This window comes from Apteryx mantelli, chromosome 1 (assembly GCF_036417845.1).
Source record: "Apteryx mantelli isolate bAptMan1 chromosome 1, bAptMan1.hap1, whole genome shotgun sequence".
Classification (NCBI taxonomy): Eukaryota; Metazoa; Chordata; class Aves; order Apterygiformes; family Apterygidae; genus Apteryx; species Apteryx mantelli.
In genome coordinates, this window is record NC_089978.1 from 182,031,994 (window position 1) to 182,059,488 (window position 27,495).

The following is a 27,495-nucleotide window of genomic DNA, read 5'->3' on the forward strand; positions in this document are numbered from 1 at the left end:
GTTGGCTTGAGACCTGGGAGCTGCAAGCAGCTCCTTCCTACCTAAACTCAGCAGAAATATGGAGAATATCATCTTCAAAGGCGGAAGGATTAAAAAAACCAAACAGAATGTGTAAGACCCTCTCCACTGGGTATTGCTAGTTTATTAGGTGGGTTCCTAAGCTGCTGCAGAAGGACAACTGTTCCACATGGATCCATAATAAGTGATGCAAAGCTCTTGTAGTTCTCAAATCTTGGTGTGTTCCCACTAGTCAACTGAGGAGTATTTCATTAAAACAACTGGCATATTAAAGTTGAAATTATATTTAGAAATTTAAAATTCTTTGCAGCTTGTTGTTCTTTCTCAAATACTTCTTTTTTTTTTTTTAATAGTCTCATTTGTGGGCTTTATAAACCCTGTAATTTGTGGCTTCCTAAATTTTTTTTGCACAAAATGTAATAAATTAATCAGAGACCTGAAAATCTATTAACTGCAGATCTTTGTAGTGCATTTCCTGATGCTCATACTTCCAAGGATCCCAGGGAAATCAGCTAATTGCAAGAAATCAAGAGCAATCAGAACAGATATAAAACAAACTGGCTAAAGCAACAGTAATTATGTACTGAGAACAAATTACTGAATATACTGAAGCAAACTGAATTCCTTTGTTTTGCAGAAAAAGTACACATAATTAAGATTAGGAACCAATTAGTGTCCTTTTGTGTGACAAGGAAAAATGTTGAGGTATAGGGCAGATGAAACAATTAAATTATGCAGGTGAATCAATCTGGGAGAAAGCAAATGTGAGTGATTAACTGAATTCCCTGATCTAACCTACTAGGTGAGTACAGCATGAGAGTTGTACATCAGTGTGTGCATAGCTAACAGCAAAAATGTCTGGTATTACTTAGATTTTACAAAAAGAGTGGCATTTTACACTTATGTGTACATATTATACCTGTGGTCTTTCAAGGAACTGTATAAACTCAGACTCTTTTCAAAGAATGGTTGCTTTGTCCGTATCAACATATAACTACTCTGTTAGTTCACTCCAGAAGGCTGCCCCAGTGAGGATCTCCCATGGGCATCTGCGCTTCAGATCTTGGTGATACCTTCAGAGCATCTCAGGTATGTTCAGCCTGGACCATGTTCTCCGTATGACACCCATCCCATGGCACTCACAGTACTCTGCAATGGCCTTTTTAGTGCTCTCCTGGCCTATTTAAAACATGTTGCCTGTATTACCTGCCAGCACTGCCCAGGAGCTAGAAGTTTGTCAAGAAAGGCCTTCCACACCCTTCCTCACAGCCTGTACGTACCTGGACGTGGTGAACCATGACGTATCCCTACAAGCAGCCCTCTACTGTTCATCGCATGTAGTCTTTCCTTAATGAGGCTCTGGTACGAGACTCTGCTGTGAGACAGGTGCTCCTGATGGCAGTGCATTTGGCCTCTTAAGGGCTGCATACTTCATGTGTGTTACCAAGTCCTTGAAAAGTCTCATTGATTCTCCTGGGCTCTGGTATGAATACCCATATTCAGGTCACTCTTAGGGAGAACTGCTAATGGTGGGGTCACCCAGACAGTGTAAGAGAGTGCATCTGAAGGTTAGGTATGGCTTATCTGAGTCAGAGGTTTTCCCTCCCAGCAACCCCATGGGGTGCTCTTTTTACTCAGTCCCTGGTGTGTTCTCCAAGACTAAGACTGAGGCCATCTAGGGCCTTGGAGTAACAGGAGCATGTGGACACAGTTCAATACCTTTAGAACAGCATAGCTTCTATTCTTTGTTTTTATATCTGTTTTCTTCTCTTTTTTTCCCTGAATGATGCTTTGGGAGTATACAACACTTCCCCAAACCTGCATCTGTATTGCCGAACATGTTAAGTGTTCTGCAGTTTTGAGCAATTATACCAGGACCAGATGTTCAACAAATACACTGGAGCCTGAGTTAGCACTTACAAGTTTTTTTTTCTGTAATGTGAATGCCTGTTGGCAATACAAAGTACAACCGACTTATACAGCATAGGCCATCAAAGTACAGTAAGATGGCAAATTTTTAACTGGTGATTGGTAGATGAAAGCTTTATTTTCTACTGCTGATGTTCAGATATCTCCAGTTGCCCCAGGATGGATTTCACTGAGGTACGGAAAGAGAAGGCAGTAACAAAGACAGAAGCTGTAGACTTGTAAAATGTATTGTTACCGTTTGTTTCTTTTTTTTTTTTTCTGTCAATCTTACTGTGATTTTTATTTGATTTTCACTACTTCTTTCAGGAGTTGTTCAGTTCTTGATTGCTGAAAACTGACAAGTGGTTACTTTTATGATGCGTAGTCCACTTTGCAGTAAAATGTGAATATTTTTAATTAGCTTTCTTTGATAAGAAGATAGCTCTGTTAGAATCAGAAAGGTTCACCAAACTCTTCTTAGACTAGGGCTGATGAGATTATTGCTACTGCTCCAAGTCTCATACTGATTCTGCCTTATTGTAAGAGCTCGATTGCACATTGCTTCCACAGCAGCGTGGAGGTACTTAGATGGCCTGTGCAAGTTCATCTTCTCTAACCTTCAGCAAACATGATCAAGTCTGAGACTCTGATTCTGGTTTTAAACTGCATTATAATACTATTTTCAAATATGGGTTCATTCTTATGTGTCCTGGAAAACAGTCAAACGCATGCTTCTATGCCTTCTTTTTGTTAGAAAACAACAGCGCCTGCAGCTCAGACATTACTTATGAACACCTATAATAAAAAAGGGAAACTATGTGAAGAAAAGGAAACCCTACACAAAAAGTAATCCCTTTATAGAGAAATGGAAGAGTGTGTATGATAATATTGCAGTTTTTCTTAACAAAGGGAATACACTAAGGCTGATACCAACATTTTATAGGAAGATAGTATCTGTAGGTTGAGGCAATACGACTGCCCTTTTCAAGCTGAGCTCAGAATGCAAACTGGACTATTGTGTTTGGTTATCTGTATGCCTGTAATTATTCTAACTCTCCACTGGATGTCAATACTGCTTAATACAAATGTTGGCTCAGAATTCATTGCTCAGAGCACAACAAGCCTTGCTTGTAGAGGTGATTATTATTAAAGTATGTATTTAGGTAAGGGATGTAGCTATAGCAGGTGATAACCTGACCCATTTGGAGGCAGGCAGAGGATAGGCATTAACAGCAAAGGTGCTTCTGTCTCCCTTCCCTGAAAAGTTAAGATTGCAATTGAGCAAAAAAAAAAAAAAAAAAGTTAAAAGATTGCAATAGCTGATGTTGTGCATTGCTCTGCAAATATATCTACCCCAAACAGTTTGGCTGAATTGGGAACCTGGTGTCTAAAATTTCTACCAAATATAGGCCAGGTATTCTAGAAAAAAAGGTACCCTAAAAACATTATAAGGCTATCTTCTACTTTGTACAGCAAGGAGACTGACTTACACAACTCAAACACTTGAGACCTGGTGCACAAAAGAAAGACACACAAATTAAGCTTTCATTTTCAAAGTTGTTAAGACCACATGGCTAGTGTTAAGGCTAGAATTACTGATTGGTTTGGACAAGTCTTATTTAGGCTCTGAATTTCCAGGAGCTTCCAACCCTTTTGCTCCTACCCAGAAATGATCCTGTGGTAAGTATGGCTCTACTGTGGATCTGTATTCCTCTGCGGAGCAGAGGTACAGATGGTGTAGATACTGAAAGAAGAGCTGATAGTGGCAAGATTGCTGAAGCAGAAGAGGGGATGGCATGAAGATAAAGGAGAGAGAAGGAAGAAAAATTCCCTGTCCAGCAGATATAGAGATTTAGAAGATATGCTGTATTTCCTCTGAATTGCCAGTGAACTATCCCTTGTAAGAACTGAATTAAATGAGTAGCTCTGCGGTGCAAGTTCAGCATAGTTTAGTGATTCTCTGTGATCCTCCTGCTGCTTACAACACAGGTGAAAACATGATGCCCTTCAAAGAGAAGAAGCAAATGGTGCTGATGATCAAATCCAAGTTAGCAGAGTATAATTTTTAAATGAGCAAACTGAGAAAAAAAAAGCAGTCTTTTTCTTGGCAACTAACTCTGAAAGACAACTAGTTTAATATGGCACTTTTGGCAGAGTAGGGTTTTTTTAGTTTGTTTTTTTTCCCCACTACCATATGTAGCAAAGCAGCTGAAACAAAATGTAGAAAACAAAATGAACAGAATTGGTGTTTCAGTGATTGAGCTCCCAAAGCTGAGCTGATGCCAGTGGCACCCCGTGCTTCTGTGATTCCGCCTAACTATGCCTGTGGTATTTAACTTTCATAAGGATTTAATATTTGACACAGTGACAAGATTTTTTCCAAGCATGCATGGAGTGTTTTTACACTCTTTTTTGGCATATTTATTCAAAATGTACTAAATTTAAGATTGCTGTAATCACATACATACATTGGCTACTGGCCACAATGTTCTAGCTATTAATCATATCCCAGAATCCATGGCAGATGTAAAAATTAAGTTTTATTTATCAAACTTATTCATTGGAAATGGCAGCCCAAGAAATTTGCTCCTTAGGATTTTGACTTTTCTTACATACTTCTGGCAATGGGTTCAAGGTTTTAGAAAGGTGTAAATCATATTTTTTCTCAGTCCAGACAGTGTTGGCACAAAACTAAAATTATTTTTCCAGAAATGCAAACCCCTTTGTTTGTATGGCCTTTATTTTTCTGCCAAATTATACCACCAGTGCTATTTCTTTAGCCTAACGCTATTTTCCATTATAATCCCATCTTTCAAGAAACAGACCAAAGCATTCTACCCTTGCAGAAATTTCAGACCCACAGATATGACTACCTTTCAACTGAGCTGGGAAAATAGTCTCCAGTGACAGTTTTGGAGGACTGTGGTTACTTTTTCCATAAATAGCTAGATGAAAAGATGAAAATAACCTGATAGGGAAAAATAGATTCAGGAGGAAGATTGTTTCCGTTGTATGACCCACAAAAGCTCCAGCTCTGAAAAGCCTGGTATATGCATTTATTTATTAAAAATAGTGTCTATGAAAATAACTTGCAGGAGTACTGTTTAAGCAGAAAGGGCCCTAAATTATTGTGATGTTGTTTCTGTTATTTGCTAGCATGGGAAAGGCTCCTACAACCTGCACTTTCTTGAGTTTTCTATTAAAGGAACAAATTAGGCACAAGAGCACAGAAAAGAAAAAAAACCAACAAGTCTAGCATTATGGAGCAAAAATGCACCCACCATATGAGTGTACTGAGTGTTGCTGATTTGTTCCTATTTTGCTTGTAAATTGTTTTTGATTTACAAGCATTCCTTTTGTATACATATATATTAAAGTGTAAGAACTAAATTAATTCCAATTGTCTTCTGCTTGGACTGGATATATGTAAACCTTATAATGTTTGGACTTTATTATAACGCATTTGTATTCCAAATGCTGTCATAATATGTCTTATTGTACTCTGAACAATTATAAAGTGTTGCAGATCTATATAGCACATTATTATTCAAAAATCAGTTCCTTTCTTGAACAGCTTCTAAAATAGCTCAAATGAAGAACACAGCTGAATGACAGGATGCAAGAGAGTGCATGGACACCACTGGAGAGTGGGTTAGCATAAAAGGAACTCCTCTACTAACATGCAGCAGCATAAGCGTTTGGGCTTAGTTCATCCAGTCTGACCTGCCACTAAATTGGTGTTTGTGTGTTAGGAGAGTGGCTCTGCTGGTCTCTCCTTATAGAGAGTGGAGAGAGGGTGATTCAGGTGTTACATGAGCTAACTCAGTGCCTAATGTTAAAGAGGGTAAATACTTTATGTCTAGGGAACAGAAGACTGCCCCAAGTATGTTGGCTTAAAAAGGAAGTTTTCCAGTTTGCAGGAAATGCCCTTTAAAATATATATTGGTTTTAGTCTAATCCAGAACATTGTGGCTGGTGATCCCAGTGCTCCCCAAGTAGGCAGATATTCCTGCCACCAAAACTGGCATCTCTCCGCTCCCAGGCGAACACACTAAACCACCTGGTGTAGTCCTTTCCATGTACCTGGCAGAGCTGTTCTGCCCTGCGTCATGCACTTAAAGTAGCTTTATGGGGGGAGAGATGGGGCAAGGAGGGGGAGAAGTGAAAGGATGAAAGTGCTGCAGTCTGTGCTGCATGTCGGGTGAGAAGATGGCATCGTCTACCTGTCCCCTGCCATAGCTGTATTCAGTTGGGTGTATATAGCCCACCACATGTGTGAGGAGCGCAGCCTGCTTTCTGGCCAGGTGGCTGTATCGCTCACCTGCAGCAAGGGAGATGTTGGCTCCAGACTACCTGCTAGGAAGCATTTAATTTAGACAGAGTGGTGAAGTCCCACAGCTCAGGGGAGGTGCTGGGGAAGCTGATAACACCCTGTGCCATCATATCCTATGGCCTATGTGTGACTGCACTTCCCTAGGAAAGGGACACAAACGCTCTCAGGCAGAGGACAGGACGCAATCTGTTTTTTCCTTTCTACTGTGGAGGGTCCCAATATATGCACTGCTGGATGAAAGCATGGAGGTTCTCCCTGCAACATTAGGGGTCTAATCCTTCATTTGCCTGTTTTATTTTAAGTAAAGCAGAATTTTGGCATTTTTTCACTTTGGTGAGAAAAGCAAATAGAAAGAAAATCTAAACTCAGTTCAGTATGAACCAAATCTGTGTATAACTTGGCATCCAAACTGAAATATGGACTATCTGCAAAGCCCTAAAGGAGGCTGTCAGGTTGATTTGAGGTAGGCTGGTATAAATCCAACAGTTTCAATAGCCTACCTCAGGCATTAGTGTTAATATCTGTGCAGCTGTTATGAGGGGAAAGATAAGCAGTACCTACCAGGCTCTGTCTGCAGTTCAAAAAGTGGTGATAAAAATTAATGACCCATGGCGCTGCTCAACACACAAATTATTTATTTGTTCCTAAACAGTCCTCTCAAGTTTTGCTTTGTAAGTTTTTCTACATTCCTCCTGCTTCAATGTCATGTGGTTTGCCACATCGACATCGACATCGCCATGACATTGAACTTGTACTCAGAGGGGGTAAGATTTGTTTTCTGAAATGTCAGCATTTCCAGGTGTCAATTTTCTTCTCTTTTCAGAAGAAGAAGTGCCAGTGAAAGGCTGGCTCTCTCTTTCTGGCTCAACTGTGAATTAAGTTGAACCTTTCCTTAAAAAGGTTTGTGTTTCAGAACAGCTCATTAAAAAAACCCTACCCAAGCCCCCAGACAGGATAGTTTAATGGAAGCAAAAGCTCTAGGCTTAGGTTTGAAAGTTCTTCAAGAGCAGGAATGCAAAGGAACTAATGATCTCAAACTCCCATCCTGCCCCTTCTCCATGCCAGCATACTTTTTTCTCTTCCAACTTCTGATCACAAATTAGTAGTTTAGTAACTGACCCTGTAGTGTTTTGGACTATTATTCTATTTGGGTCTGCTTTCACCTAAATAACAACCATCTGGTTGTGTCTCAAATCAGATTCGTGTGATGGATTGTATATAATAACCAGTTCAAGGATTGTCAGGGAAAGGGTTAACACTTTTGCCCTGAGCAGGACTGCAGCTGCAAGCCGTAACTTAGCACAAAGATTGTCAGGGTAGAAGGGCTGGGTCAACTGTAAAGAATTAAGCAAATCCCCCTACTACAAGATGGGAGAAGAAGAAGAGTAGAATCAAGAAGTCTTTTTCTGTTCTTGCGTTTGGTTCATAGTGAAATAGATAACTGAGAACATTTGAGGCATGCCTGACCCTTAACCTCTACATAATTTTTCCTTGTGGAAGGCCTTGCTCCCTGATCTCACAGAGCCTGAGTAATTCATCTTCTCTTCCAGTAATGTCCAAGGTTTGCAGAAGGTGCGTGAAAAAGATACCTTGGGAACCTGCAGTCTTGTTTGCTGCTTTCCTAGAAATCTGTATTCCCTCAATCTAATGTTATGTTGCAAAAGGAAAGGTGGAAGGTTGACTCTATGCTGAAGTGTTCACTGCACAAATCCTTCTTCAAGGACAAGATTAAATTAAAGTAGCATAAAGGTGTCTTGTTTTCTCACAAACGTTAAAATGCTACTTTGGTGCAAACAGCATTTCCAAAATGCAGAGTTTCCTGAAAAGTTTCTCACAGAGATGTACGGAGATAGCAAATCTTTCTGCTACAGTAAGTCATAGGGCAGCTGGAAACCAAAGGATGTCTCACAGCATGTTAGAGATGGGAAAAGAAAATAACAAGGGCTCGTTGACTTTGCTTATCAGAAGGCTGTTTTGTGGAGAGGAGGAATGTGAAATGCTGGCGCATGTTGCAGAAAGGAGGGTTCTACCAAGAAACGTTTCTGAGGGCTGCTCTTACAGCTGGGGACTGTGGTGAGGATGTATTCTGGACTCCTCGTGATGTGTGGGGAAGGCCACATTCTGTTTTCTTGCTTTTTTCTGAAAGATTTCTTGGATTCTCTGAGTTTGTAGGGGTGCCAAAGAGTTATTGAACTTTGTACTTTGTTCTTCTTTAGCTGTGGGTTGGAAAACAAGCTTTCTTTGTGTGTCTGTGGGAATGTACTGTATGTATATATACATACAATAATTTATGTATATATAAAAATATATATACGTATGCGTGTGTGTGTGTCTTTAAGAAGCCACATGCTTATCTTTGTAACCATAAATAGTCCTATTGAAATCAAGATTACTTCCAGTAAAAGAAGATGTGTAAGGTAAATTTTGACAATTCAGAATACAGGTTGGCTTTTTCGGTTCTGAGCCCAAATCCAGCCACCTGTATGTTGGAAGACTGCTGTGTCTCTGGTGTCTTTGGAGAAACTGCCTACAAGAGTAGCAGCCCACCTGAACCTTCACTCCTGCTTTTCCTGACCTGTGTGAGTTGACACTTTATGAGCTTACTTGTTTTCTCCATAACTGTTGCTGCACTGCATATCTCTGAAGCTGCTGTCTATCTGCAAGATTTAAAACAAGACCTTTGCCTGTATATGCTGTTGACAATGAAAAAGGCAGTTTTGTTCTGGCTTTTTATTTTTTTGTGGGGTAAGACTATATTTGATATATGAAAACATTTTTCAAAATGATTAGATGAATCCCTCCATAATTTGATTTGTTGAGTGGGAGGAGGGGAATTGCTGGAAAAAAATGTGTTGTAGAATGTTTTTCAATAAAACTGCAACAACTAAGACTGCAGACCAACAAACACACATGTGCTTAGCTTTGAGTCTGAGTTAGACCCATGGGGCCTATATTTGTATTTGATTAATGACAATTATTTGAAGAAAGATGGACTGGGTGGAATCAACTGGAAAAAATATGTAGCTATAAAAATGTATGCTTACTGTAACCTATTTTTATACTGTTTCAGTTCTGTTATATTCTTTTATCTTGCATATTTGGCACACAGTTGTAGGTTTCTAACATAAGGAAAAGGTTGCACTGTCAAATTCTGTTTAGCTTTAATCAGAAGTGTATAACTAAGTCCCCAGTTGCTAATGTGAACCCAAGCAAAACCCTATCAACACTAGGGAATCCGGTTGCAGAATTGGGACTTAAATTTGAATGAGTTCCAGTGGTTCATCTCCCTTCCTTGCTTTGGTAGCTCCGGTGAGTTCAGTAGCTCTGCTTGCCTGGTTACAAGGCTGAGCTTACAATATTATTGCATGATTGCTCAGTTAACAATTTGCTGTAACCCTCACACATGTTTTATCTTGTCCGTACACAAACTTAGCTGTTTGCCACTAGGTGTTTGGGAGCAAAGTTAGGCAGAGCCAGCATCCTTCTGACAAGAACTTGTCACAGGAAACTCAAAATACTGCAAGATGTATTTTAATATAATGAAAAGTGGTAAAGTCCTGGGACAGGTCCTACTCTGCCAGGATTATCAGACCACAGCCAAGCTCCTAGGCTCCGGGTACACAGGCTGTGGGTGAGCGTCCAGCTTGCAGGTGAAACTGCCTGCATGGGTTGCTGTCTTGATCTGCAGAGTAGCCCTGAGAGAGCCAGCAGCCTGGGTGCCCCTGGTCCAGCCTGGTACCTCTGTTAATGCCATCTGCACTTACAGAAGAGACCAGTTTTGGGGACTTGTCAGGATGGCAGGGAGAGGCTCCTAACTACTCATTTCCTACTGGAGAGGGGCCCTTGTTCCTGCCACCCAGCACTTTATTTTTTGTGTGGCAGACAGAAAGAGGAGGAACAGCACCAAGACTTAGCCTGGGACCTGCTCGGTCTGAGCTCAGATTTGCAGCTTGCAAAAACACATTGCTTCGAGAGCACAGCTTAGGTGAGGAGAGGAGGACGTCCACCTCTGAGCTATCCATGCTCAGCTCCCTTTGTAGTGAGTGGTGAGAAACTGGCCGTGATTCATCTCTGCCTTAAAGTAGAGGTAGGATTCTGCTTCAGACTGACACCTGAATTCAGGGATCTACGTGTAGGTTGCTACTTGTAAGCCAGGTTTTCAAGTGTCCAATATAGTTAGTGAAGATATAGTCTATACAGTCAAGGGAGACCAGTGAGCAGTTCAGCCCACTACAGATTGTCTATTGTAGGGTGAACTGAATTTTTCTCTGGTGTCCATTGACTGTATGGCTCCATGACTATACTAGAAGCTTAGACATCTTGCTTATATTTAGGTACCTACTTCTGATATGTTTTCTTGAACTCTATCCTACCTTAGGTGTCTACATTTGGTCAGAAAAATCAAGTCCTGTAAGAGCCTATTTCTCTTCACTGTCTTCAAAGGTAGCCAGCAGGTGGCTGCTGGGCTACACAAATTGTAAAGCACCTTCCCTGCTCTGGAAGGAGAAACAGAACAGTGACGGCTCCCTGGGAAAGACCTTGCTGGGGGTGACACTGTCCGGCTGTGTTAGGGTGTGAGGAGTAGCAATTTTTTCTGGCTCAGCCTTCTAATTCTTACTGAACTGACATCCCCAGAGGACACTTCAAATGATGCTAGAGAGTATATTTTGTTAAGTGTGTGATTTTTTTTTTCCTTATGAAAAATGAAAGGCCAGATTAGTTTAGTTCATTATAAAATCTCTTCTAGAGTTAGATCTCTAACTCACTCAAGAATTCAAAGAGAAATGTAGACAGGCTTGAGATGTTTAAAGCCAGAATTGCAGTTTCATTTTTCCTGATTTCAAAGGTACATACTTTTTTGTCATTTGTGAGAAGGGAAGTTCTGATTCTGTATGTGTTAAGCTGTGGCACAGCACTTGAGACAGCCAAACAAGCCCAGATGCCAAGGTAACGCCTAACCCTGTTGCATGATAAATAGCTGATTCTGATACAAATTGCTTTCTGCAATGGTTTGCAGGAGATGGTTTAAGACCATGAATGCTGCGCAAAGGGAGGGTTTGCCCTCAGCACAGGGAGGACATGCCTGCTCATTAACTTTCAGTGTAGTGAAGGTCTATCTAACAAATGCAAATTTTCAGGACTGAAGATGGCCCTCTCTTTAGTATTTCCTAGATTAAACACTCTGGGTAGATGGCCATTTTACCTTGTGAAATCTGCTCTGAGGAATGTAACTGTCTCCAGGTCTTCTGTAAGGACATTATCACCTTACTGCATTTCAGAGACAGGACACAGAAAGGTCAAGTGAGATAATAAATGTGCTGGCACCCAAGTTCCTTTCTGAAGCTGGCACTTAGCTCTGCCTCTGTTGCAAACCATTCATGGTGGATAACGTGTCTTCTCTGAACTGCTGGGTGTTGTTGTATGTTGTTTAAACAGCTGCAAAGCTTCACTCCTGAGGGACCTGCAGGCTTGCCCTGGCTGAAGTCTTGTGTACACAAACATAGTTTTGTACACTGCTTTGGAATACATCTGGATAAAAGGTGCTATATAAACAGAAGGTCATCATTGCTGTACAGTGAGAATTACAAGTCTAAGTCCCATTAGCACTATGGTTGCAATAGATTTTACCTTTTCTGTAGTACTGCCTAAATGGAAACCACTGAGACTGAGACAAAACATCTACCGCAGATTTAGACATTTAGACTGCCCTGTTCTGTCCAAATTTTTGGATTCTGCAAAGGTATCTATCCATATTTGGCTCTAGATCTTGAATAAATAACTGATTTCAAGGGTCCAGAGCTGTTGCAGGCACTGAGTATAATCAAAGCATACTCCTTGCAAAATGGCTTTAAGTAATAGCAAAAACTAACTTCAGTCCCTGATGTTCTCCTGACTCGGAACTGACTCAGAGAGGAGGTCCAACCTCTGTCACAGTGGGTAAGGCCCGGTGGCAAACACAAGTTAGCAAAAATGACGCTGCACCTATCTCTAGTGCAGTAAGGTCTGGTACAGGGGTTCTCAAAGTTTAGGACATTAGGCTGTCAGTCACATAAAAAAATTATACTGCAACTCAATACTTTGAATTCAGCAGATGTAACACTAGATGCAAAAAACTATCCTTTCAGTTAAAAGACTTTGCAGGCTACTCTTTGGGACTTTAGGTCAACAACTCCCAGTATCTCCCTTCTGGTCCCATTGTGGAACCACTCCTGCTGCAGGAGTACAGGGCATTACTGCTACTATTTAGGTCACACACCAAGTGAGAGTTTTGACTTCCCAAAACCTGTTACTCTGTGCTGTAATCACATGCAAATGTCCTGCAAAAACTATTTGACAAACTGTTGGGAAGGCACAGGCACCATGGGAAAGTCATTTAGTAGAACTTGCTGTGTTTGACATGTCAGGGGGATTATTAAAGTGCACTAGAGAGTGAGAGAGATTTCAGATTTTGTTTTCTAGCAAAATGTGTTTTGCATCTCTTTAAAGACTCTAAAGTAAATAAATTGAATAGTGCAGGAATAGCCTAATACAGTTATTATGCCAGTTTATTTAGAAATTTTCTTGTATTTAACAATGTATTCCAGAGCCAAGCAGGGAAGTCTATTCTAGCAGTGTGTCATGCATTTATAATTTTAACATAGAAACTACTAAAGCAAAAGTACCAAGTGTATATGTAGTAATGGAAAATTACATTCCACATGCATTATCAAGAGAAAATACTATTTGGTCCTATTCAGGTCAAATTTCTGCAGTTTGCTACGATGACAAACTATAGAAAATCAAAGTTTTGGCTTCCAGATGTCATCTCATCATTTAGCAGCTATTGGACTTGTGAGTCTCTGCTTTCTCAGGAGAATCTGTGCTGGAGCAAGAATTTGAGCCCCAGACTTTCCTCATCTTAGGTGACTATTCTGACAGCTCCATTTTTAGCTATTCTGTGGTGGGTCCCTCTGTAGTTTTGAGCAGAAATTCCATCCTTGAGCAGAGAACTCTTTCCCAATCAATGTTTCATTGAAACTGGCACAGCCTGTGAAAAGCTTTAGTTTCAGTGAGTCAGCATTTTCCAGCAAAAATCCATTTTGTCAGAAAATTGCATACTGGCTTTCACTCTGTGGTAGCTGCATACATCCCTTGTAAAGCAAAACCCCAGCTGACAAGGAAGTTCTAGCTGACATAGATGAAGATGGACAGGCAATATACCTGGTCTTTTGCATTCCCTCTTACGGATGCAACTTGCTGAGCATTTCTGGCTCTCCTCTGCTTTCTCGTCCAGCAGCCTGCTCCCTGGTTCATATGGATGTGATTGAGAACAGAAACCTCCAACCATATGGATGACTAGTTAGACACACAACGTATGAGGGTGCACTGAGAGGAATAAAAGAAGAAAGAATCCTGGATGACAATTACATGTAAACTTAATATGAGATGTATGCTGCTGTTAAAGAAATGTTTTCTATATGGTAATTAAGGTCATAGGTGGGATCAGGGTCTTGTCAATCTTTAACACAGCTTCTGTTGTCCTCCAGGGTATTTATTCCATTTTTGAGCTTTTTGGTAAAAAAAATATATATAAATTTATAAATGTATATATTTATTTGTCAATACAACTGGGAAGAAAACTGAATGCAAAGAATTGATTAAAAGGACAACTGTTTGTGACCAACAGAGTCAGTTTAAAAGTTGAACGTATACAGGTTAGGAAAGGCATTTATGGAAGGAAAGGTGTGGAGAAATATTTTAACCTGTGAATAATGAAGTAGTGGTATCTGAGAGAAAAGGTAACTACTCACGCAGATTGTGAGTGGGAATAATAAGGTGAAAGCTGAAAACTACAGAAGAGAAAAATTCACATCACAAAATATTATCAGAAGCATGACAGAATTGAACAACTTGCTTCATACATGCAAAAAGCATGCAAAATGAAAATAGATAAAATCTAAGAAGCCTAGGTCTGTTTTTGTTGAAGATGATGACAAAGTCCTCAGCAGTTTCAGTAGGATCTGGTTTGTGCTGTCCCAAAGGGTTCACCATAGATCAGGTTCGGGAGGGAGGTAAAGAGTCCCCTGGCAGTGGGACTGAAGGAGCAGGATTACAGGAGATGGAGCTCACTGCCCAGTGCTTTACTGGGCAAGGCCTGCCTGGCAGGAAGGTGGTGCTGCATAATCCTCCCTCTTCCTCCTCTCCCCTATCACTACAAGGGAGTATGCATGAGGATTTAACACCAAAAAACTGCTGCAATCTAACCATCCATTTCCTTACTTAATGCATGTTCATGCACAACCTAGACATTGGGTTGAATTAGGCCACAATGCAGAAGCCAGCTGTGCCTTATTGTGAGTGATGTGAAACAAGAGAGCAAAGTTAGTATTTCTCACCTTGTAATATGTTATTCTTATCAAGAACAATCTGATAGCAATGTGTGTATATTCATTTCCTATAATCTGTCTGAAAACCCATTTACATAGTCCTCTAACTGAGAACTGAAATGTGGTTATGTTATTGTACCGCCTTCATTCATAAATATTTTGCCTTAATAAAGTTGGGAAGTCCATAGTACTGAATGCAACTAACACCAAATTTCCAATAGTAATCACACATCCTCCCCATCTCATGAGGCTCTGCACCTTTACGCTAACTTAATCTGAAGAATCTGTATCTGGAAATACTGTGGACACCAGCTGCAATGAGCAATACACGGCTTGGTAGGATTTTGTCATCCCCAACAAAAAAACCTCATACGCTCTCCATTGATAGTGTGCACGGCTGCTTATCAAAATGCTGCCTGCCATGGGCATTTGATGCTAAGTAAACCCTGATCATCATGTAGATGATGGAAGTTATGGCTGTCATGTGGCACCAGTTAAAACCATGGTATTAGAAATAGGCCAGGCTGCACATACTGTATTTATATACTTGGCATTATCTAGCGTCTCTGTCTTTACTTTCACCGGAGAAGAGCATTAAATACACTGATATTCTTTTTATGCAATTCTTTTTATATTCTTAGTTCCTAGCATATAAAAACCTTGGATCTTGAATACTGCATAGTTGTGCTTAAACAGATTTCGTAAGTTCAGTTTGGGAGGAAAAAAATTACTGAGGTCTGTAAATAAAATGATGATAAGCTCAGCTTTGAGATAGAAGTGAGAGAAATACTTTAAATTACAGACAAGTGTGAGTTTTCATGAGATCTCATGGCAGGAATATTTCATCAGAATGCCTCTGCTGGGATACTACATAAGTAAGCGGAAAAAAATCATCACGGCACTTTGAAAGGGAAATATAATTGCATTTTATTACCCATTTAGGCAGTATGAAGCAACAGCAGTTCTAGTCTGACTCTTTAGTGTTGATAGCAAGTGTGGTTTAGTTTAATAAAAATATCATTATCTTTTACTTAAACTGCAACTCTAAGTAATTATGAGAGCTGGGCTGAAAAAGGAAATTCCATTTCATGTTGTACTTTGCCATTTCAAATTAGGCTTCACTCTGATTTGGGAATGAAAATAAAATAAATGGGAACTTTCTCCAAGAGAGGGAATTGAGGGTTGGCCAGAAGGTCTTGGAGCCATTGTTGGACCCACCTGGTTGGAAGCTGAGGAGCCCAAGCAGAAAGTGGCATGAAACCAGGCAGGTTTTTTTCCTGCAACAATTTTTATTTAGCAAATGCATGCTTAGCTTTCTGTATGTGTTTAAGTACTGCTGACTTTACTAGGATTATACTCATGTTTAAGTTTCAATGGGGATGAACCCAAGAGAGTTCATAAACCCTCTACTGTGAACTAGGCGGCTGATGGCTAGAAGCCAGCACAGCTGTACTCGTGGTACTCCCCAAGTACACGTAAGGACATGTGAGGCCTGCCAACTGAGCAAATACAGGTTCTTTCTGCTTGAAATGGTTTGACTGGAGGTTGGAGACCTCACCTCATCTTTGTACACCCCTAGGAAATAGAACTGATGCAGGGATAGCATGTGCTAGACAAGGGAGCCGCTCCTAAAAGTAGATGGAAGTCTGCACGCAATCCAATTTTAGATAGTGAAGTTTGTTTATTAGGGAGCTAAGAGTCTGCAATGTGTAGTGTCTCTGTATTACTCTATATTTTAAGACCTACCAATTGCATATGAGATGCTAACAAAAAAGAGATAGTATCTTCATATGACCTATTCCCATCTTGCTCATCAACGCTGAGCAAGATACCTCTTTAATCTGCTTCGTCTGTGTTGGATGGAGGCCTGGGAACTAAAGCCTTCACTGGCAGCACAACAGCCACTACTTCACTACCATCTTGGCTGAGTCAAATTCATTTTTATTAGCAACTAATTTATTGTACAATATAGGCAGCAGAAGGACATCTCTCTTGGCTCTTCGCTCTTTTCTTCCATGACAACTATTTGCTCAAAGCCAAAGTATTTTGCAAAACATACTGGTTCCTCCGAAAATTTGATTAAAGACGTTCTCAGGTTCAGGAGTGTATCAGTGTGAAAAAAGTGATGATGGCATTTACTTGGAAGGAGGGAAGATCAAATTCAAACCCCTTTACTACCTGGTTCTATTGGGGGAGCTGAATTTGGCTCTTTTTTTTTTGTCCAAGGTGAGTAACAAATTTGTAGGTTATAGATTATATTCCAGTGAGTCTCCTGTGGTTTGTTTTCTTCATCATAGTTTGAAAGGAGACACTGGTTTTGTTCACACTGGAACAGACTTTGAAACCTCAGTGTTTCATGAGTTGGAATTACTGCCTTTCAGCCAGCCCTAATGTGACCTTTGTTTTTACCATTCCCAAGGGTAGTTACTGTGATGCTGTTTGATAGGTTTCTGGTAAATCCACATGAAGGTCCAAAAGGGAGGAGCTAAAAAGTAGCTGCAGATAGTAAACTTTCATTAGTCTAATATCTTATATTGTTCGGAGCTAGAAGATAAAGACTGTAGTTATGATGCTTATTCTGACCATACCTGTCTAGGAAAACAGAAAAGATCTATTTATCTAATAATGAAAATAAAGTGATATAATATTAGGAATTTTTCTATATTGATGGGTGGTCAGCAGGGCTGGTTGATAAATCTTTAGTACTACTATACGGGCCAAATAAATCAGAGAGGCCTAACACAAAGGCAAAGAGTTCACTGAGGATCACTGACTGAACCAAGAGCTCTAACATTCACCTGCCAAACCCCAGTCACTTGGAGACTAGTGTTGTGTACTCAGCTGCTTAAGGAGAGACTCTAGGCAGTTGACATCTGCCTACAGAGTAGTTTTGCATATACCACAGATCCTTCTGTAGTCTGTGTGGTCAGTGGCTGAGCTTGTCACACAATATAGAGGAAAACGTTCACCACAAGTAAGCATCCAAAACTCTATATCCATTGAAAATGACTGCGTGGAATAATTTTTACTGTTGCTTATTCTGCTGAATAAGAGATCTTCACGGTTTGCGATATGGATGCCACTTCATGTCCTACTCCCATCAACAAGCATTAATACATCTGGTAGGACATCCAAGCTACAAACTGCCTGCCAAAATCTGGGTCACAGGCAGTCTATTCAGCTATATTAGTTGGAAAAACATAGTGCAGTATTGGCAGAAGAAATATTTAAGAAGAATGTCAAACCTTTTTAATAATGCTTGACCTAGTCATCTTCATTTTATGTGAACAAACACCAGACATAAAGGGAAAGGAACAGCAAATAGCACTGCAGCTATAAAAGATGCTATTTTTTGTGGACTTCTTCCTTGGAACAGAATTGGCAGTTAGACACTATGCAGTGTTTCTAGTCTAAAATGGAGAGGCTACAGCCATGTTGCTGTTGCTTGTTTTACTACCATCTGTTTTTAAACTATTGCGGGTCTTTTCTCTCTCTCTCTCTCTTTTTCCCTTGAAGCCATGAACTGGTCCTGTTCCATTTAAACTAAAAGGAAATATTCTCCATTATCTGTACTAAATGACACTGAGGCTTCAAATAGCAGTATCAGCATTCAGTCACAGAACAGTGCAGATAAATAGGAGGGTAACTTGTTCGTGCAAAAAAGAAAAAAAAGCCATAAATAACCTTTTTGCTTAGTGACCCCTTTTAAAAATCATCTCTATCTGTATTAAATATACTTTCATTAACTAGATTATTCCCAGTTGAGTGACCAAAGCTGCTTGAAAACCATTGGCTTGGTCTTATTGGATTATTAAATGTTAAAAAGCTAAATTATATTCTATTCTAGACATAACTATGGGTATCAGCATGCACTGCCTTTGCTTCATTGTATGTTGGATGCTTTTAGCTGTACAGTGTATGCACACTGAAATTTAATTCCTTAAGAAATTTCTACAATTTCCTACATAGTCAAAGAAATCTTGTTTATGCCTTTGGTATTTTTCCTGCAAATGGAAAGGTAGAAAATATAAATTAAACCTTGAGGCATTTTATTTCTATAATCAAGTCTCCTGTGATCTCTTTAGAGAGAGAGATTTTTGAAAAATTAAGAACTGAGTAGTATTTCAGTATAAGATTTCTTTCTACTGATGCAAAGTATTGTTAAAATGAAATAATTTTTTATGGTATGACAGCTATGCTTTGTAACGGTCCTTGAATATATGCATATGAAATAGAAGTTGTCATTCTTAACTTTAGACATCTAAAATCTAAAATGTAGACCTATAGTCTAAATCGTTCATCTAGTCTCCCACCATAGCTGATAAAAGGAGCATAACTCCTGTGGGCAACTCATTCCATCTCACAGACATGTATCTTAGGATGGGATGAATTACCTTTTGGAAATTTTGCTACACTGATCAAGGAAAGAGTCTGTGTGATGATCTTAAACTCAACACCCAAACTTTTCAATATCTAAAACTAGCAGGGCTAAGTCTCACTCATAGAAAGTATGCTACTTGGTTAACTGGGATGGGCTTTGTCCTACCAAGCCTTAGATGTTAACAACCCACATCTGACAAAGTCAGTTTAGTCTGACACACAATGTGCAGTAGACATCTAAAACAAGTTAGAGGAATTGTCTATTTTGACACTTCTACACAAGCGACTCTTTCTGGAAAGCACTGGTACAAGCTGCCCAGAAAGGACTTGACATTTCTGTCCTTGAACATTTTCAAGACAAAGCCAGAGCTGACCTGATCTAGTGCTGCTGTCCCGTTTTGAGCAGGGAACTCGACTAGCTGATCCCCAATAGATTCCTTGCAACTTGCATTTCTGTCATTTTTTTTCCGCTGACTACAAAAGAAGTCCTGATGACTATCTCTGATATAGAATTGACAATTAGGTGAGATGAATGTCAGCTCTAATCTTAGGTTGCTTCTATGCACAGTTTGCTTTATTTTGTTTATAAGGAAGTATTCTCGATAGTTTATGCCAACTGGAAACAAAGTCTTCAATAGCAGTAAATATTGATTAATAAAGTATGTTGATACTTAAATGTTAATGGCTATCTCTAGTTGGATTAATTTAGGGCAATCTGAGAAAGGCATTTAAGTTGGATGATGTGAATTCTTCTAAGGGAATACCTATCTGTTTTCATTACTGTAGATGAAGCTTAGACAACTAGCTTAAACTAGATGTCTAACATGTAGATATCTAAATACAAGTGATGGATCACAGTTCCAGTACCTGGGAAGTCAGTAGTTTTATACAGAATTTTCTGCCTCTTTTTCTTGCCTTTTTCAATTACCAGGGAAGCAGAAACTGTATTATAAATACAGCTGTTTGAAAGAAAAAGAAGATTTTTCTTAAGAAGAAGGGATTTATCTGCTCTTTTTATTAAAAATAATTGGTTTTAGAATTTTCATTTTTACTTTTTTCATCATATTTTTAGGCTTTCACCATGTACTGGTTTCTGTAATTTTATTTGTTTTGCAATAAATGAAGACATTTTAAGCTCTCATTGAAAACACAAACATTTATGACAAACTAAACTTTTCTTTCCCTCCAAAACTTTTCAATAACGTGCGTCATATTACTGAATAGGAACAAGGGTGTGGGATATGTGTTTGGGTAATGACTGTCCAAATGAGGAGATGGAGAGAAACAAAACGATTAAGGAATAGGAATAGAACCCCAAGGTGTACTGGAGGAGACTATCAACAACAACGAACAGAGCACTTCAGGTTACTGCACAAATGTTGTTACTATTTTTGGAGCATTACATATTAGCTATCTAATAGAGATATCAGTAACTATTCAAAGATTTGATCAATTTTACAGTTCCAGTACATATAATTATTTGTGGAAGAGGGCTAGGGGTTTGTTTGGTTGTTTGGTTGGTTTTTGTTTTTTCATCTGTGGGTTTAGGCGTTCTGTTATCCCTAACCCTCTCCAACTCCTCTCCCATGCTCAGGTACAGCATAAATCCTGTTTCAGGAGCTTGTGCTGTCAGCCACAATGTTATCTGAACACTTGCCATGTAAGTCAAAAGTGAACTCCCTGATAGACTTTATGGTGTTTCTGGCTCGTCTCCTTTTTCTGTTCTAGAAAATTCTGTTTGCCATAGGGTGTTCTTTGGGAGAAAGAATGAGAAATGTTATGGTTATGATAAAATGTACTCTATTGAATAAATGACGCTGGCAGAGTTTCCTAAGTGTGGTCAGACTCTGGATTCATTTAATCTCTGAAAGTTCATTCCATATTTTCTTTCTGCAATCACACATTAAGGACTAGATCCCCAGCTGGTTTAAGTCAACATAGCTTCACTGACATCAACTGTCTGTTACCCAGGATAATCTGGGTGTTACAACACTCTGGCACATAGAAACCTAGACGGCACTATCGTTTCCAGCCCTGAACTGGCTCACACAGCACTAGCTTAAGTGTCCCTGCACTGTACCCCCCTGTGTATCTGATATTACTTCAGGTGCTGAGCCATGCAGACATGTGAGACTTGTGAGAGTTGAAGCAGTCTGGCTGTTGCTGTGCCCAAGTTACTAAAGCCTTCCAGATATGGATATGCTAGAGAGAGCATAGACATTGGAGTAGCAATGCACCTAAATTTCTGGTATAAGCTGAGCCAGCTTGCTCCCCAGTCTTTTGAGCAGAGCAAAGATACCTGTCCTGGTTGGATCAGTGATAAAGCTGCAACATTCAGCCGCATTCCTCAGCTGCCAAAACCCAGTTGGGCACAAGATGGCTTCTGTGGAAGCAGTTCAAATGTGTCTTTACATAAGGATGTAGTTTATCCCAAAGCTTGTCTGTCCATCTAGCCTTTGTATACAATTTGTTCATATATACAGGCATACCTTGTTTTATTGTGCTTCGCTTTATTGCGCTTCACAGATGATACATTTTTTACAAATTGAAGGTTTGTGGCAACCCTGTGTTGAGCAAGTCCATTGGTGCCATTTTTCCAACAGCATGTGCTCACTTTGTGTCTCTGTGTCACATTTTGGCAATTCTCGCAATATTGCAAACTTTTTCATTATTATTATATCTGTTATGGTGATCTGTGATCAGTGATCTTGGATGTTACTATTGTAATTGTTTTGGGTGCCACGAACCATGCCCATATAAGACGGCAAACTTAATCGATAAATGTTGTGTGTGTTCTGACTGCTCCACCAACCAGCCATTCCCCCATCTCTCTCCCTTTCCTCGGGCCTCCCTATTCCTTGAGACACAACAATATTGAAATTAGGGCAATTAATAACCCTACAATGGCCTCTAAGTGTTCAAGTGAAAGGAAGAGTCGCACATCTCTCACTTTAAATCAAAAGCTAGAAATGATGAAGCTTAGGGAGGAAGGCATGTCGAAAGCTGAGAGGCTGAAAGCTCGGCCTCTTGCACCAAACAGCCAAGTTGGGAATGCAAAGGAAAAGTTCTTGAAGGAAATTCAAAGTGCTACTCCAGTGAACACATCAATGATAAGAAAGTGAAACAGCCTTCTTGCTGATATGGAGAAAGTTTTAGTGGTCTGGATAGAAGATCAAACCAGTCACAACATTCCCTTAAGCCAAAGCCTAATCCAGAGCATGGCCCTAACTCTCTTCAATTCTGTGAAGGCTGAGAGAGGTGAGGAAGCTGCAGAAGGAAAGTTTGAAGCTAGCAGAGGTTGGTTCATGAGGTTTAAGGAAAGAAGCCATCTCCATAACATAAAAGTGCAAGGTGAAGCAGCAAGTGCTGATGTAGAAGCTGCAGCAAGTTATCCAGAAGATCTAGCTAAGATAATTGATGAAGGTGGCTACACTAAACAACAGATTTTCAATGTAGATGAAAGCCTTCTATTGGAAGAAGATGCCATCTAGGACTTTCCTGGCTAGAGAGGAGAAGTCAATGCCTGGCTTCAAAGAACAGGCTGACTCTCTTGTTAGGGACTAATGCAGCTGGTGACTTGAAGCTGAAGCTAATGCTCATTTACCATTCCAAAAATCTTAGAGCCCTTAAGAATTATGCTACATCTACTCTGCCTGGGCTCTATAAATGGAACAACAAAGCCTGGATGGCAGCACATCCGTTTACAACCTGGTTTACTGAAAATTTTAAGCCCACTGTTGAGACCTACTGCTCAGAAAAAAAGATTCCTTTCCAAATATTACTGCTCATTGACAATGCACCTGGTCACCCAAGAGCTCTGATGGAGATACACAATGAGATTAATGTTGTTTTCATGCCTGCTAACACAACATCCATTCTGCAGCCCATGGATCAAGGAGTAATTTTGACTTTCAAGTCTTATTATTTAAGAAATAAATTTTGTAAGGCTACAGCTGCCATAGATAGTGATTCCTCTGATGGATCTGGGCAAAGTAAACTGAAAACCTTCTGGAAAGGATTCGCCGTTCTAGATGCCATTAAGAACATTTGTGATTCATGGGAGGAGGTCAAAATATCAACATTAACAGGAGTTTGGAAGAAGTTGATTCCAGCCCTCATGGATGACTTTGAGGGGTTCAAGACTTCAGTGAAGGAAGTAACTGCAGATGGAGTGGAAATAGTAAGAGAACTAGAATAAGTGGAGCCTGAAGGTGTGACTGAATTGCTGCAATCTCATGATAAAACTTTAACGGATGAGGAGTTGTTTCTTATGGATGAGCTAAGAAAGTGGTTTCTTCAGATGGAATCTACTCCTGGTGAAGATGCTGTGAACATTGTTGAAGTGACAACAAAGGATATAGAATATGACATAAACTTAGTTGATAAAGCAGGTTTGAGAGGATTGACTCCAATTTTGAAAGAAGTTCTATTGTGGGTAAAATGCTATCAAACAGCATCACAGGCTACAGAGAAATCCTTCGTGAAAGGAAGAGTTAATCGATGCAGCAAACTTCACTGCTGTCTTATTTTAAGAAATTGCCACAGCCACCTCAACCTTCAGCAACCACCACCCTGATCAGTCAGCAGTCATCAACATCGAGGCAAGACCCTCCATCAGCAAAAAGATTATGACTCGCTGAAGGCTCAGATAATGGTTAGCATTTTTTAGCAATAAAGTATTTTTTAATTAAGGTATGTACATTGTGTTTTTAGGCATAATGCTATTGCACACTTAATAGACTACAGTATAGTGTAAACATAACTTATATGCACTGGAAAACAAAAAAATGTGTGTGACTTGCTTTATTGTGATATTCGCTTTATTGCGGTGGTCTGGAACTGAACCGCAATATCTCCGAGGTATGCCTGTAATGGAGACTTATCTGTTTGTTGGTTTGCAAGAGCTAGAGATCCAGTCCTAAGGCTTTGGATACAGTTATGTTCACCTTCTTCTCTAGTAGTTGAGTTAGTATCACCTTTCATTTCATAAGTAGAAGTTGGATTTTTATCTGCCTTGAGAAAATACTTTCCAAATTTCTCACTGAAAGCATCATAGAAGAGAACAGAAATTAAAAGAAGCAGTTGCATAAACATAGGGCTCTAGTGCCAAAGCAGATCCATGAGGACATCTTCTTTAGCCTGCAGATGAGCACAGATTTTCTACAGGTACCGAGAGTCCCACATGATTGTGCTAAGGCATTTCAGATGGCCCTATGCCTTTTTTGAGCCAACAGATTTGAGCCCTAAGACTTTGGTCTTAGGGCCTTTGGATCTTTGCTGAATTTATACTTGAGTTGCTGGGCTAGATCTTACATCAGCAGCAGTCAAAGAAGGCAACCAACCACAGATTCCAAAGATTACTGCGTGTGGCCAGGAAACATGTCATGCTAGCCTTGTTCAGAGAGGCCCAAATGTTCAGGAAGAAGCTGATCTCCTAGGCTGTGATTAACTTGTGCATCTCCATGAACAACATGAACAAACTGGAGAAGCTGAACATGGCTGATGCTGCCTCTTAAATTGAGTGTAGGGAAGAAACACATTGTTTATGAAAACAACAAATAATGTGTTTATGGAGATAACGGTAGATCCAGGTTACAGCTGGCAGGGATGAAGAGAAATTCTTTATTTGTCACAGAAGAAAACTAGAAACTCTTGAAGAACATTTCACCCTGGAGGCCTGCCTACTGGTGATCCAGAGGGAGCAGAACTGATCAATTTCTTCTCCTCTTCTAACATTTCAATATGGGTACCTCTTAAAAGAGGGATGGATCTTTACCTGTCTCTTGCTGCAGTTCTAAGGACTGACGATTCCTAGTGACTGTTTTAGGCAGAGAGGCCAGAGACCAACATTTAGGGGAATAGTGGAGCTGCGTATGTCATTTTCATTTTGGCTCTAGCCAGAACCTTGTGTCTTACAGAAAGAAACACGAGAGCTGGTAGCGTTGGGTGTTAGTCATTTATTAATTACATCTCTGTCCTTTTTTCTCCTTTTTTGCTTTTTGACTTTTTCTGGAAAGCAGGTAAATCTACTGTGTGGTCCTTCAGCTTCCTGGAGGTCATCCTTTCATACTGCTTTATAAAAATAGTCTGTCTACCAAAGAACCTATGGCTCAGTGTTCTGAGATGGGACATAGGGTCCCTGAAAAGGGAATAATAAGAGGCTAAAAGGGATCATGTGGATCCAAAAGGTGCTACAACTGAAACTCAGAAAAAGCAAAATTTGATTGCCTTTAATTTGAGAGAAAATCATATTCGTTTCCAAGTTTATACTATTTTCAATATGCTACCAAGCACTTGAATAGATGTAGCACTTTACATACAAAAATTGCAATCCAAAGGGAGGCAGCAATAATTTACCCCCGAAAAAATACATGGAACTCTCTATTTTTCACTGAGTTGGCAGAGAAGCCCTCCCATATCCTCAGAAGAAATGGAAACAGATGAAGTTGTCCTGCACAGTCCATTCTCTAGAAGAAAGCAGATCATATTTCTCACATCTGTTACCAACATGGCTCATCTGCTCTGTTCCCATCAGAGGGATAGTCAGGATATCTATGATTTGAGGTTTTGCCATTTTAGGAGATATATTTCTCATCTTGTTATGTCTTTTGTTAATTTTATAGCAGTTTGATGTTATGAAGCAGCTCCTCCTTTTCTGTCAATAGTACAGGTCACTCTATCGCAATAACATAAAACATCACCAGCTTGCATGCTTCAGCCATTTGAATAGTTTAATTTTTTCTGGTAAAATTTAGCAATGCATCTTCACTTCCTGCTTTTCTGTGGACAGTCTGTCCAATGGTAACGTCAAGAGTAATAGCATGTTATGGTGATATATTAGGCTTAAAAATTTTCAAATAATTTAAGGATCTGAAAGTACAATGCCATTAGAGTTTTAGTTCTAGGAAAGAATTTTAATTTTATGAGCTATAAATAAGTTGAGTAATAGAAATCACCTAAACAGTTTATTAATTTGTCAACTTGCCAGCATGCAGCAAGGAGGGAAATAAACAGGTTGACAGGTCTTTCTGTCTGAATGCCATACAGAAAGAAACTCAAGGATGAAACTAAAGGACCACAGCACAACTGTAGTTCCACAAATAATAACAAACTGTATAAACTGCCATCTGAAACACTTCTGAAATACAAAAGTCTTTGACATATCCAAAGATCTATCCCTTTCTACCAAAAGTTTTCGAAGCATAAAGTATAATGAGTCTTACAAATTTTGGATAAGAAAATTGCCAGAATAAGTCTCTATATGTCCTTATAAACTTCATATTCTAATAAAACCTTAGTATTTGCACCTTCAGCAAAAGGTTTAGAGCACCGAATAATATTTAATCATAATGTATAAGGTTGTGATTAGAAAAGGCCTGGAAAAACTTGTTTAATAATTAAATAGTCAATAGTGAAATCTATCACTTATAGAAATGATTTTAGAAGAGACAAATATTACATAAAATAGATGCAGGAAAACTGTGGGATCACTAAAAAGTAGTTACAAACACAATCTTTGTTCTGTGGATGTTATTTGGTATATGGGTGAATACTCTAGGGTATGCCAGTGGAGACATACAGAGAAGTAATGATCAAGCACAGAAAACTGAGCACCAGTCATTAGTTAAGGAAACACTGTAATATGCAGAATGCAAATCTAAACAGAATAAAAAGTAATGAAAAGTAAGGAATATGCTTTAGGGATTTATTTTTAAATTACTATTTTTTGAGGCTGAGTTAAAGGCAATTTAGAATGATTTTACAGTCACCTGAGAGATGCCAGACAATGAGATGTGTCAAAAACCCAAGAGCTTACCTTATAGGGTGAAAGAGAAGCAGAAGAACAGAAAGCAAAGAGAGATTATCTGTCATTTTCTGCTCTATAGACATACTTGTTCAGGATGAACTGTCAGTTAAAGCCTAAATTTGGGATAGGGTATCTTAGAGACTGAAGACTGGAAAACAGGTTTTCAGTGGATCCCTTGAAAAATGCAGACCCTGAGAACAACAGGAGAACCCACTTCTGCCCATACAGGTGTTACAGACATACACATCTTTAAATAACATACACAGAAGCAGAAATTTAGACAGCTAGTAAGAAGATCACACCTCATCTGTGCCATCTACATAGCCAGAAAGAAAAGTGGGAGCAGCTGCCACTGCACAATGATTTTCATGTAATTTATTAGGTTAATGCACAGCACTTGTTTCTGTTTCTGCAGAAGGGAAAAAAACATGTCCATTTCAAGGTAAAGAATCATCAGGGCTTTTGGTTCCAAATCAGGATGTCACTTAAGGACTAAAACTCTTTTTATTCTTCCAAGCGACTAAAAAAACGCTAAGATCCTTACTTTGCATCTCAGTTTTTGGATGTCAAATGCATTTTTAATTATGATGTTCTTTCTACAATGATTAGTCTTGTTAGCAGATGTTTTTGCTCAAGAATCAAGAATATTGGAAACCAATATGTTTCTTAAACTAGCTGTTTTT

At 39.4% G+C, this 27,495-nt stretch overlaps 1 long non-coding RNA gene across 1 annotated transcript in view; it reads left to right on the forward strand.

Moving 5' to 3' along the window:
* Window positions 1-8,597: 8,597 nt before the first annotated feature.
* The window catches only part of LOC106488546 (uncharacterized), a 28,001-nt gene continuing 9,103 nt past the window's right edge, over window positions 8,598-27,495 (forward strand). The window contains exon 1 of the long non-coding RNA XR_001293220.1: window positions 8,598-8,838. This is a non-coding gene — a long non-coding RNA (uncharacterized lncRNA). The remainder of the gene's footprint in view (window positions 8,839-27,495) is intronic.